Source organism: Callospermophilus lateralis, assembly GCF_048772815.1.
Source record: "Callospermophilus lateralis isolate mCalLat2 chromosome Y unlocalized genomic scaffold, mCalLat2.hap1 SUPER_Y_unloc_1, whole genome shotgun sequence".
Lineage (NCBI taxonomy): Eukaryota > Metazoa > Chordata > Mammalia > Rodentia > Sciuridae > Callospermophilus > Callospermophilus lateralis.
Window position 1 is genome coordinate 575,055 of NW_027510163.1, and position 13,601 is coordinate 588,655.

Here is a 13,601-nt window from a genome sequence, read left to right on the forward strand (position 1 = left end):
GGGCTGGAGATGAAGGGCAAGAGAATAAATCAGACATTTTATCCTACTTGCATATGTGACTACATGACCAGTGTGAATGGACATTAGGTACAACCAGAAAAAGGAGAAGTTACACTCTATTTACGTTTAACGTGTCAAAATACATTTTACTGTCATGTATAAGTAATGGAAACCAAGTAAAATAAATAAATAACTTCAGTCAAAAACAAACAAACAAACAAACAACAAACAAAAAAGGGCTGTGGATGTAAACTAAGATTCAATATCCCTAGTACCGGGGCTGGGGATGTGGCTCAAGTAGTAGCGCAATTGCCTGGCATGCGTGAGGCCCGGGTTCGATCCTCAGCACCACATACAAACAAAGATGTTGTGTCCCCCGATAACTAAAAAATAAAATATTAAAATTCTCTCTCTCTCTCTCGCCCCTCTCTATCTTAAAAAAAAAAAAAAAAAAAAAATCCCGAGTACCAATAACCCACTTCCTTATTTCATTTAAAGTATGTATTTTATCCAAACACAGGATGTGTCAATTGACTTGACTATTCTTTTCCCTCAAGTATAATATTCAGAAACAGAAAACAAAAGTGTTCTTCTTGCCAGGGACAGTGGCACAGGCCTGTAATCCCAGGGACTCAGGAGGCAGAGGCAAGAGGATCACAAGTTGGAGGGCTGGGCTGGGGATGTGGCTCAAGTGGTAGTGCACTCTCCTGGCATGCATGTGGCCTGGGTTGGATCCTCAGCACCACATACAAATAAAGATGTGTCTGCCCAAAACTAAAAAAAAAAAAAAAAAAAAAAGTAAATATTAAAATTTCTCTCTCTCTTAAAAAAAAAAAAAAAAAGTTGGAGGGCAGTGTCCCAATTAACTGGGATACAATCTCATTTTTTTTTTTTTTTAAATTGGCGGGGGTATGCCTGAGGATTTCACTGATAAAGCTTCTCTAGTTTTGATCCCCAATACAAAGACAGAATATTGTTTGAAATATATCAGTAGAGAAAAAGTGAAAATTAATAGGCTGTGTCCATTTGAAACACAGGAGGAAGACCAGATATTTATGACGGGAAGAGGAAAAGATGGGGCATTTTAGAAGGCAGGAGGCAACTGCAGTTTGAAAGACCTACAGCAGCTTTCGGAGGAACTAAACTGGGGGAAGGAAAGTGGATTTGGGCTCCTGCTTCCTACACATTTGGAAGAGTGGGGGCGGGCCACCAGCAGGGAGGGGAGGGGAAGCTGGGGACCTGAGCCGCCCATTCAACAATGGAAGCCACAGGACAGGGGCCAGGGCCACCTCCAGAGGCGACTTTGCCACGGCTCTGCAGTTCCCCCTTTTGCGGGGGCCCCAAGGCAGGTGCTGACCAGGTACCTTCAGCCCTGGACACAAACTCACCATTTTTGTCTTTCTAGGGGACCTGGAGTTCTCTGGAGGATCTCAAGGCAGCAGAGATAGAGGGGAACACAGCCCGCTCAGAACCACTGGGGCCTTTTGGGCAGAGCAAGTGCGGAGGAGCAGAGTTGGTGAGGAAGAAAAGTCCGGACATTGCGGAAGCCCGCCCTTCCCCTCTGTCCAGAAACCTGATTGGACAGTTCCACCCCAGCATCCCTAATGGGGCGCCTCCAATCAGGCCTCTGCATTGTGACTGACAGCTAAGGTTATCCAATCACTCACTAAAATGGCCTAGAGTGGCAGATCCTTGGCCCCAGCCCTTTTCAGGTGGAGCTTCTTTGCTGGGCTGGGAACTAATCCAGGTGGGAAGCCTTTGCTTGAACTTGGTACAAATGGAAACATCTGGGATTGAGCTCTGGCTGAGGGAGACTGATTTCCCAGCACGGGTGAAGCCCTGGGTTTTAACTCACCACAGAAACAAACAATTAAAAAAAATACAAAAAACAGTTACTTAAGGAGTCTAAGGCCTGAGGAGCCCAAGGTCAGGTGAACATCCACAAATGTTAATGCTGTTTACCGTGAGGAGTCCTTGCTTTCCCGAATCCTGCAGTATAACACCAGAGAAGCAGGTGGAGAGTGGAAAGTGGGAGGCTTTAATAAGAGAAAGCACAAAAGACTCGCCCCACCCCAGGAAGAAGGGGACCCAAAAGGCAGAATCCCTGGAAGGAGGAGGACTTCTCCCTCTTAAACCTCAGGTCATGTTTTGTCTCCCACATTCCTGTCCTTTGTTTCCCTTTATTGTGCAGGTGATTGGGCCTGAGGGTGCAAAGCCAAAGAGAGGGAAATGGGTGGACTGATGGGGTGGGGAGCACAAACCCGGGCAGGAACAGCCTAGGGAGGTTTGATGAGCATCTCCCTGTTTTACTGGGAGCTACTTCAATTAACCCTTATTTGGGACCTGCCCAGGGCCATGGGGACATGAAAACTTACTCCTCAGGTGTTATTTTTTCTTTTTCTTTTTCTTTTTCTTTTTCTTTTTTTGTTTTTGTTTTTGTTTTTGTTTTTGTTTTTGTTTTGTTTTGTTTCCCAGGCTTAGGTAAGATTCCATTTTTTTTTTTAATTGAACCTTATATTAGACCCCATTTACCTAGCTACACAAACTACTATCTTTCAATCTGGCTTCAAAAACAGGGAGATCCTAGCTTAAAATAAAATAAAGAGAGTTGGGGATCTAGCTCAGAGGTTGAGCCCGACAGAAATTATCCCACAGAACCTCAAAGACAAAGATACCTTTACACATATATAGTATCAGCTGGTGTGACCTCAGGCAACTTACCAAGACATAGTCTCAAAAGTTTTAAAACAATATTTAAAGATATCACATATATCACACATGTATGATATCTAAAAATAAAAACAGTTGCAGTAATTGTCATCACCTTCTACCACTGATATTTTGAGGAGACAGCATGATCTAAGAAAGGAAGCAATTGTGTTGGTGATTCCACTCAGTGTTCTCTCCCCAGCAGAAAGGGGGAAAACAGGGAAGGGGAGTCAATCCTCTTAGGCAGCAATGTGGGCTGGAAATAAAATGAGCACCTTGTGCTTAATGTCCATGTGCTACATTCCACTATTAGGGGAGTTCTAGGAAGCGACCTGACTCTGGTGACCCCACACATCAGGTCATCTGTTTACCCCAAAACCAAACAGAAAAGGTCATGATGAAAAGCAGGAAAGGAACTTTGATCAGCGAAGCTACACCAGGAAGACAAGGGAATCTTGTCCTTAGCCCTCTCTTCAGGGGCTGTTACAGAAAGGGTAATTGAAAAGCTAGCCTCTACCTCAGAGCAAAGCCTATCCAAGGAAGAGTGCCTGTCCTTTGTCCTCAGAAAGACCCACAGAAAACTCCTAGGCTCATGCTCACCATGCTGAGTTGTTTATCTACAAATAACAGGTGAGGTCTGCTGTGCCAGGTGTCCCTGACTCAGTCTAGGTGGGAACCCATAGCAACCCCCCCAAACCCCCCCACCCCCCAGCCACCAATCAGCATGACACACTGAAATACCTGGGATATCAGATGACCCTCCCAGTAGTTTATGGTGGTTGATAACATGTTGGGAACCATGTAGTTCAGCAAGTATCCCCTCATGGCTTAAACCATGCCCCTCTTTTACTAGCCAATCATCCTTACCCAAATTGTTCCCGCCAGTGAATGTGCTAAACATGTTTTAGGGTTGTTTTATGATTTTCCCGTGGTGTGTGATGATTTGCTAAGAGATGCTATGATGTCTGTGAAGTCCCTGCCTTCCCCAGAGTGTAGAAAAGTGCTCTAAACCCTGGGCTCGGGCATCTCAGCATCAGCAGTTTCTGTGTGCACGTGGAGGACCAAGCTAGCTTGCAATAAACACCTCTTTGCTGCTTACATCGATCTTGGTCTCTGGTGGTCTTTTGGGGGGTCCTTAATTCAGTCATAGGCATGCGTGTAGAGGGCAAATTGTATGTATGTTTGGTGTCATCTGTGACTTTGTTACTGCTGTTGACCAGTGACGAGTCCTTGCTTCCCCAATGTTGAAGAATAACACCAGAGAAGCAGGCCCAGGCAAGGTCAGAGTGGAAAATAGAAGTTTATTAAAGGACTGTAGAAAAGACTTCTCCTGGAGGAAGAAGGGGACCCAAGAGATGAAATGGTTGTCTCCCATTTTTATAGCTGAAATCTTCATTTAGCTTTCCCGCATTCCTGTCACATTCCTGTCCTTTGTTCTGTCAAGGGTGGGGCACAGGTGGGTCAAAGGAGTATTCTGGGCAGGAATGATTTTTGAGTCAGCATCTTCAAGTTTGCTGGGGACTGTCATTAACACTTCTTTGGGATGGGCTTTGGCCTTGGGCTTTTCCGGGACTTCATTAACATTCCAAGAGTTGTTCAACTTTTCCTGGAATTCATTCTAATCATGGCCTCCATTTTGAATCTTACTCCATACCAGACCCGATTTACCTAACTACACTGACTACCTAACTTTAAATCTGGCTTCAACTTCAGGCATCTGTGGGTCTCATAAAATGTCAGTGAGCTCATGGTCAAGTGCCCCCTTGACACACTTCACCCCATTGTACAGGCTGGCCGGAATTGACCTCTCAGGAAGGGCCCCCCTCTCTTGTGTTAGTTCCATGTCAGTGGTTCAGAGGCACCAACATTTTCAAGAAAAGCCACAAGCCCACCTGCTCCTGCCTGGTAAGCAACATATCCCTAGATACAGACCCAGGGCTCTCAGCTTCCTGGGTTTCAACTGATAGTTAATCCAAAAAGAAATAACAACCCTGCTCAGCTCGGCCCATGAAGTCTGCATATGAAACCCCACTTGGGGCACATATGGCCTGTGGTGTTGATACCGCTGGTTACTGGGAGGAGTTCTGCCCCCTCACATGTTGAAGTTTGAACATTAGAGAAGCAAGCCCAGGCAAGCACACAAAGCAGGGTTTATTTATAAAGGAGTAACATAGACTTCTCCCCAGGAGGGAGAGGGGGGCCATATCTGGTATCCTGACATCACAGAAACAAGATGTTCAGCCTTTTTGAGTCCTAGGCTTCCTTTGTTCTCCATTCCTTTCTCCCTTATCTTTCTCCTTTTTGCCTTGGTGACTAGGCCCAGGAATGCTTGGTGACATGGCACAAAGGAGATAAACAGAGGGGCTGAAGGGGGAAGGGAAGGATGCAGCAGCCAAGGACACATTAACAACTTTATGGCTCTCTGTAGGGAGGGGCAATTCCTGGGAGAGGCTACCTTAGCAACTGGAAGGAGCCAGGGCAGGTCCTTGATGAGGGTTGAGCAAGGGCTCAGAAGGAATTAACATTTCTATCCCTCAGGGGACAGTCTCCAACTTGCCAGACTCAACTCAAATTTGGCCTCCTAGATCAGACCTGACTCCATTTACCTGTCTATACTGACTGCCTGTCTATTTCTGGCTTCAGTATCTACCCCTTCCTGGAAAGTAAATACAATTTTATTTTTTACTCTTAACTTGAATTGGTGAAGTCTTTCGTATCTTGTACACTGGCCCAAATTCAGTCTACTTACCAATATTGCCGATGACAATGGGGAGGGGGGTTTATATATAAACAGCCACATTCCCCCAAGTGTGGAATAGTGGCCACATAACCATTGAGGGCTGAGAACTCAACTGTAGTTGCTCCCCCTACCACCCCACCTCCGCTGGGCACTGAATCCATGGCAAGGATACAGAACCCCTGGGCTCCATCTCCAGTCCCTTTTCTATTGTGGTACAAAGAAGGTGGGTGGGAGCATAAATGTAATGGGTTTGAGAATAAAAGTCTTAAACTCCTTCTAATTCCTTCTTAAGATTAGGAGCCATCTCGTCCCAAACTCATGAAAACTAGTTTCTGTTTTACTATAAGTTACTGTGTTTTCTAACCTTGCTTAGAATGCCTGCCCATCCCTTGAAGTCGCCCATACCTGGCTCCTCCTGAGCAGACAACAACCCTCTCCGAAACTTCAGTGGTATCCTTATGCTCAAATTCAGGACCCCCAAAATGCCACCAGAGACCAAGATCCATGTAAGCAGCAAACAGGTGTATATGGTGAGCTAGCTGGGTCCTCTGCATGCACACAGCAAGTGGTGACAGTGAAAGTTCCTGAGCCCAGGGTTTGCAGCAGTCTTATACACTCTTTGGGGAAGGCAGGGACCCCACATACATCATAGCATCTCTTAGCGAATCATCACACACTGTGCAAAAATCATAAAACGACTCTAAAACACGATTAGCATATTCACTGGTGGGAACAAGTTGGGTAAGTGTGATTGGTTAGTACAATAGGAGGATTCCATTGAACTGATTGATTTAGGCCACAAGGGGAGTATGTACTGAACTACATGGTTTCCCAACATGTTATCAATCACCATAACTACAGGGAGGGTCATCTGGCATCCCAGGTATTTTTCCTGTCTCATGCTCATTGGTGGTTGCTAGGGGTTTGCTATGGGTCCTCACCTAGCCTGACTGAGTCAGGGACACCTGGCTCTGAAGATTTCTCCCATTATTTGCAGAAAAACAACTCAGCAGGGTGGGTATGTACCTAAGAGTGCTCTGTGGGTCTTTCCAAGGACCAGGGTTCTTTGGATAGTCTTTGCTCTGAGGTAGAGGCTCTTTGTTCAGCACCTCATGAATTCTGATGTTGGAATCTGAATGTATTCCCTACCTTGAAATGTTGAGCCACGTAGTTCATTAACCTACTGTCTGCCTTTGTGTTATGCTTGCCAAAATCCTGTTATCTGTAAGTTCTCAAGACACCCCTCATTGCATATTTTGGGCTATAAAACTGGGTTCCTAGAGAGCTGGGGTAGTGATCTCAGAATATTTAATAGTCTAATATTGTCTAGTTCATTAAATCTGGAAAAATGAGAATTATATCTGGGTATCGTGAAATATTTCAACACAGTAGCATTAATCATCACAGTGAAACAATGAAACACAGATATATTGTATCTTAACTTTTGCCTGGGGCACACTACTGCTCATTGATGATGTGGTCCTATCTATAAGTATTCATACTCAATACCAAATATAATTTAAATTAATAATCCTGTCTAATCAACAACTGGTATATATTTTGGCCTCAGATTTGGCTAATATTTTCTGTTTTCTCTATTTAAATAGCATTCTACTGCAAATTGTTCTTACCACTGAAAAGACCAAATAAATTTTCAGACTACTCATCAGTCTTTCACTAATAACTTTGAGCAGAGACTCACAGCATTCCCCTTTTTCCAGGAGCACAGGTTTGATCTTAAATTGCTGACATCATCCTCCAAGGGTCCCTGACACAGTCCTTAAATACAAGAAAATCTGACATCTTTTAGGCTGCACTTGACCATGTGGCAACTTTTTTTTTTTCCTTATCAGTCTCACTTGATCTCCCCGGTGACATCATCTATAAATCAGAGTCCTCCATATGGATTTCCTCCACCAAAAATCTCTAAGACAGGAACTCTTAGCACCTTCAGAGACTCCTGCACAACAGAGGCTTTCGCAACCACTTCATGATAAGGAGACTATCAATTACTGAGGTGTCCCAGAGCAGGAAGCTTCCCGTCAAGGCCCTTGCTATATCTATATTTTTAAAACCCATAAAACAATATAATTTATGAGCCCATCCACCCATCATACAGTTTATGAAAACTTGTTGCCTAATGAATTTTTGTGGAGAGTACCAGAAATTGACCTTGGAGGCACTCCACCACTGAGCCACATCCCAGCCTTCTTTTCTATTTTTTTTGTAGAGACAGGGGTTCACTGAGTTGCTAAGTGCTTCTCTTTCCTGGAAGCTGGCTCCTGCCTCAGCATATTGAGCCACTTGGAGTACAGGTGTGTGCCATAGCACATGGTGATTCACAAGCATTTTGAGAATTTCACAGTCTTTCATAAAATTATAACAACAGTTGCAATTTCAGTCTGCTGCAGGCCTTCAAAACTCCTAATGGTATGCTATACCATTAGTAAGCCTCTTCATATTCATCTCAGTTTATTCCACAAAAGCATCACTCTACAAAAGCTTGTGGGTGGGGCTGGGGTTGTGGCTCAAGCAGTAGCGCGCTCGCCTGGCATGCATGCGGCCCGGGTTGGATCCTCAGCACCACATACAAACAAAGATGTTGTGTCCACTGAAAACTAAAAAATAAATATTAAAAATTCTCTTTCTCTCTCTCTCACTTTCTCTCTTCAGAAAAAAAAAAAAAAAAAAAGCTTGTGGGAAAATGCATACATGAAAGAAAACATGAGACTCAAGTTCCAAGAGGTTACTTGTTAAGGTGTTTGGTGCCAAATAATATCTTCAGTATAGCAAAGAATATTTTAATTCTCATTTAAATCAGTGTACATCCTCCCGACTGGCTCAGCTACACACCCAAACACATCAGAAGGTGGCCCTCCACCTGCCAGCCCACAGGCCAACTCTATTGCCCAGAAGCAGTAGGCCTGTCCTCTCGGGATTCTGTAGCCCTCTCAGGAGCCTGATTCCTGCACTGATGTACTCACCAAGGCTGAACTACAGAGAATGCCCGCACCCCAGCATAGTTGCATGCACTCCAGAGCTTCATGCTGGCCAGTAACAAGCCTGTAACTCCTGCCTTTGGCAAATGGATTTATTACAAAGCAGTCCAGACTGCATCAAGTGCTCACATGCCACTATGCAATGAATCAAAGATGAAATATTAGAAAACTGCCAAGCTGTCTCATTAGGTGGACAGAAAGTTTTCAGTAATCATGGGAGCTTCAAAAACTATCTTTTGAGACTAAATGCTATGGGATAGCTTAAGCTCTATTTATTAATATCAGAAGTTCCACCTTCGTTTCCAAATGAACACTATGAGAGACACAGCAAATGGCTGGTAACAAAGATAACAGTGACAATCACTGATCTTTATCATGTTTGCCATCTTAAATATTTGGACACAAGTACATAAGAAACTCTGCTCAATGACCACACAAGACCCATGACTCTTGAATATGTTGTGGGTGAGGTTTTTCTCAGGATGCTTCGAATCCTTAGGACAGGTGACTGAATCCCTTAGCCTAAGCAGAAAGAGCCCTCTCCACAGCGTGTACTGCAGACCCTTTTCAAATGCTATTTGGATCAATTCTAGGGATTGGCAAATTCAGGGGTTATTTTACCATTCTCATGCATATTTTAGGCACTGACAAAACAAGCAAATTGCTGTCAAAAAAATTATTCCAAGTCAAAGCAAAAATAGGCCTTAATGTGGAACACCAAAGAAGGAATATTCAAACAAAAAATGATTGAGAGAAAAAAAAAAAAAAACAAAAAAACATTGCATCCCCAAACCCTTTTCCCACTTGGTGGACCCATGTTTGGCTGAATGGGTTTTATGACTAAAACCTTAAATCATAAATCACAGCCACACAGAGATGACACAGCTCTTCCTGGTGGCATGTTTCAGGAAGCAAAATACAAATAGGTACACCTGCAGAGTCTTCCCTACAGTGGCCAAGGACAGGTCAATGGAGGTCACTTAAACCACGTGCTGGCAGCAGATCAGAACTCAGGCTCTTGCTGGATAAGCTCTTTCTTCTCTTGGCTGAATACTGAGATAGGGGCCAAGTATACCAGGGTTCCCCAGAACAGGAGGGATGCCCAACCTGTGGCACACACCAGGTTGACCCCAGGGCCTAGTGTAACAAGAATCCACAGCAGGGGGGAGATGCCCTATCTGCAGCACACTCCTGGGTGACCCTGTGCAAAGAGAGGGATGGAAGGAGCCCGAGAGGCCCCACGATAGGGGGCATGGTCCCTGGTGATCACCAAAGCCATCAGGAAAATGAATGTGAGTGTGGAGAATGAGGGGACTCTGAGCTCAGGCAGTGCAGGTAAGAAAGTGACAGTGAAGAGCAGATCGGACACGACTGGGTGGTGGTGGCCCAGGAAGGTCATCAGGCCAGGAGTAAATGGGCATCTGTGCAAGTGCCTCCAGATCCCAGGTCCAGTGGTTTCCAGGCCTCCTTGGTAGAATGACCCCAGCAGAGCACAGCAAGGACACCAAGAAGATTATAGCAACATGCAGGACCCTCTGCAGCACAGGGCAAGCACTGGAAAGCAGGACTCCTGGGGATTTATTAGCTGCAGTGTTGAGAGTGGTATTGCCCTCATGAGTGCTGACCACGTCCGGGGTGCTGCACCCACTGTGGACTTCACGAGGGCCATGACCACTGGGTAAGAAGGTTGCAGCTCTAAAGTGTCTGGAAACCTTGAATCCAGTGCTCCTGAATTCCCACCAGAGACCCTGCTGTATAATTTCCAAACAAGAATTCCTGGCTATGACCTGGGATATTTTTTTACCAGTGGAGGCCCCATTAGTGATGTGGGGCAGATGAGGCTGGACACCCAGGGAATATTCAGGGAGCCAACTTACTAGCTGCAGGACTTAGAGGGGTATTCCTAAAATTCTCTGGACCTCGAGTTTGAAATTTCATTGTTTACACCCAGTGGGAAGAGGTGGAGGTGTACATTGTTTCTAGGAGTCTATATAAAGTTTTTTTTTTCTTTTTTAGTTCACAGAAAGTGCTTTTTGTACCATTTGTGAGATTAGTCAGAGGTTTTCTAAGCATTACCAGAAAAGCAGAAGTAAGGTCATCAAGTCTGAATTCTAACCCACTTTGAGTTCTTTGCAAAACCTTTTCCTGACATTGTGTTTAAAGAAAACTATGGTGAGAATCTCTGGAGAAGCTTAAGATTCTTAGGTGGAGAAGGGAGTGCCACTACATTAAGACATCAGACTGGGACCCTCCTTACCTTGTCTTTGGTCACACACTGTGTAGGAAAAAAATCATCACATGATATTCTCAGGGTTACTGAGGTACCCTAAACACAGAGAGAAGTCCAGCCTGGATTTTCTGGCATATTCCACCTAATATTAATCATGAGGAGAGAAGCTAAGTGGATGTCAGTTTTTAAAATTCACTGATGTCAAAAACCTTCAAGAAAGGGACTAGCTGCAAATGTGAAATAAAAACCTGTAGTGCTGCATCTACTGACATGGACAGTAGTGGGGTCCACACACACAGCAGCAGCAAACTCACCGCCTGAGCTAGGGGAGTGCTAGGTGTTAGAGCACCTGCCTAGCATGCACAAGGCAGGATTGGGTCCCTGGCACCAGAAAAAGAAAAGAGAAGGCAACTAAAGTATTTTGAGAAGGTGCCTTTTGAAGCAATAAATACAAATAATATTTTTTAAATGCTCTTTAATGTGCCTATATACAACACAACACATGAGACTTAGAACAAGCAGGAGTGACACAGTGGTGGTCTCAGAGTCATCCACAGACTGAACAGGCATTAAGAAAAAGAAAGAGTGGGGCTGGGGATGTGGCTCAAGTGGTAGCACGCTTGCCTGGCATGTGTGGCCCGGGTTCGATTCTCAGCACCGCGTACAAACAATGATGTTGTGTCCGCCGATAACTAAAAAATAAATATCAAAAAATTCTCTCTCTCCTCTCTCACTCTCTCTTAAAAAAAAAAAAGAAAAAGAAAGAAGCCAGCAGCAGGACACACAAGGGCACAATTCTATGGTCCAGCTGCAAGAAGGCTGAGGCAGGCTGAGCAAAAGTTCAGGGCCAGCCTCAACCCATCTCAGAAAACAACAAAAGAACTATGGTGAAGCTCAGTGGTGGAGCACTCCTGGGTGAAATCTGAAAGAGGCAAGGAAGCAAAGGGGAAAGGAAAAGACATTTCACCAATCTGTACTTAAGGCTGGAGTGGAGAAGCCTCAACTAACATACCTAATCTGTAATAAAACTTTGGAAAGACACAAATAAATTGTGAAGTCAGGAAAGAACAATTGATTTTTGAGAAAAAAAAATAGTGGGCAGCAGCATTGTGAGAAAAATCAAAGAAATCAATAGTTGCATGACACAGTGAGGAAGAAAGAACTGCACTAGGGAGGGTATGTACAGAAAAAGGTGACTTGATCCCATGTATGTGTGTGCACATGGGTGTGAGTGTGCACTCCCAGGTGTTTGCTTTTGTCATTTCACTTGTGCTCTAGAGAACACTTACATGAGCACCATGCAATGTTCCATAGCCTCGTGACTCTGCAATGTTGTTCAGCTCATGCCTGGTGCACAGAGGGAACAATAAATTGTTTTTAAAAAATCTGATAATACTCACTGTGATTACTTAAATTTCATCCTATCATAAGATCGTAATAGAAATGTTTGTTCCCTTAAATATTTGAACAGACCTTCCACCCTGTTTTTAACAAAAATTATCTAAAATAAACTTTTTCCAAATGGACTTCAGTTTAGGCCAACCAGACTAATAAAAATTTAGAGTATAAGGTGTGAAATAATGTTCTGATGATGCTCAGAATCATTCTAGAATCTTAGAGCTTAAATAGCATTAATATACATAAACACATAATGTACATTAAGTAATTCTTGCTTCTTAACCAGTTAACACTTGGAAATTCTACACAAAAAGGCACATTTTGATTTACATCAGGGTTTCAAGAAACACCCAGGAGTCGGGCATGGTAGCATGTCTGTAATCCCAGTGGTTATAGAATGAGGATGGCAAGTTCAAGACCAGCCTCAGCAACATACTCAGGCCCTTGAAAAGAATTTACCAGGATCTTCAAACAAAATTAAAAAATAAAAGTATCTAGGGATGTGATCAGTGCATAAGTACTCCAGTTATGATGATAATGGTGGTGGTGGTGGTGATGGTGGTGATGATGATGATGATGATGATGATAATGTTTATTATGGCATAATATGTAAGAGATGACTACAGATGAAAAAAACTTAAAATATAGAAAAATTAAATCTAACAAGAAGAGATATTTAACTGGGAGAAACATGTTGCTTTCACATCTTCATGCTGAAACAATCCTTACATCTACTCCAGGGTGCATTTTCATTACCTCTGAATAGACAAAAAAAGAAATGAAGGCACACACTTTTTTTACACATACAGTGGTTTTCTGAAAAAAAAAAAAAAAAGTTCCTTGCTGAAGGGGTTGAATGACTAATTCCAGTGAAAAACGAGGCTGAGGCAGGGGATCACAAGTTCAAAGTCAACCTCCACAACATAGTGAGGACCTAAGCAATTCAGTGAGAATGTGTCTAACTATTTGAAAAAAAAAATTAAAAAGAACTGGGATGTGGCTCAGTGGTTAAAGTCTCTGAGCTGAATCCCTGGTACCAAAACACGTAAAATAAAATAAAGTAAAAAATTCCCTCAAGTTTGATGAGTAAGTCTAAACAAACTGGAACAACTGAAGATCTCACCACATTTTTATATACGAGGCTTTTCTCCAGAGTGAGTTCTCCCATGATACTCAAAAAGAACCTGGAAAGGTGAAAGTTCTACCACATTGTTCAATAGGGTTTCCCTGATATGAATCCTTTTATGTCTTTGGAGGAAACCAGGAAAGCTGAATACTGCCCCACATGGCTTATCCACAGGATTTTCTACAGTCTGAGTCCTTTCATACGACTGAACAAAACTGGAACACCTGAGCCCTTTGTATTTCTTACTTGCATACAATTTATTCATTTTGACATGAATCTTTCAAGAAGAATCTTCCCAGTCCTTGGAAAAAAAGTGGGGAAATTAGAAGACTTCCCACATTTCTCACATTCTCAGGTTTCTCTCCACGAGTATTTTCATATGAGAAGAAAAGCAGGGCT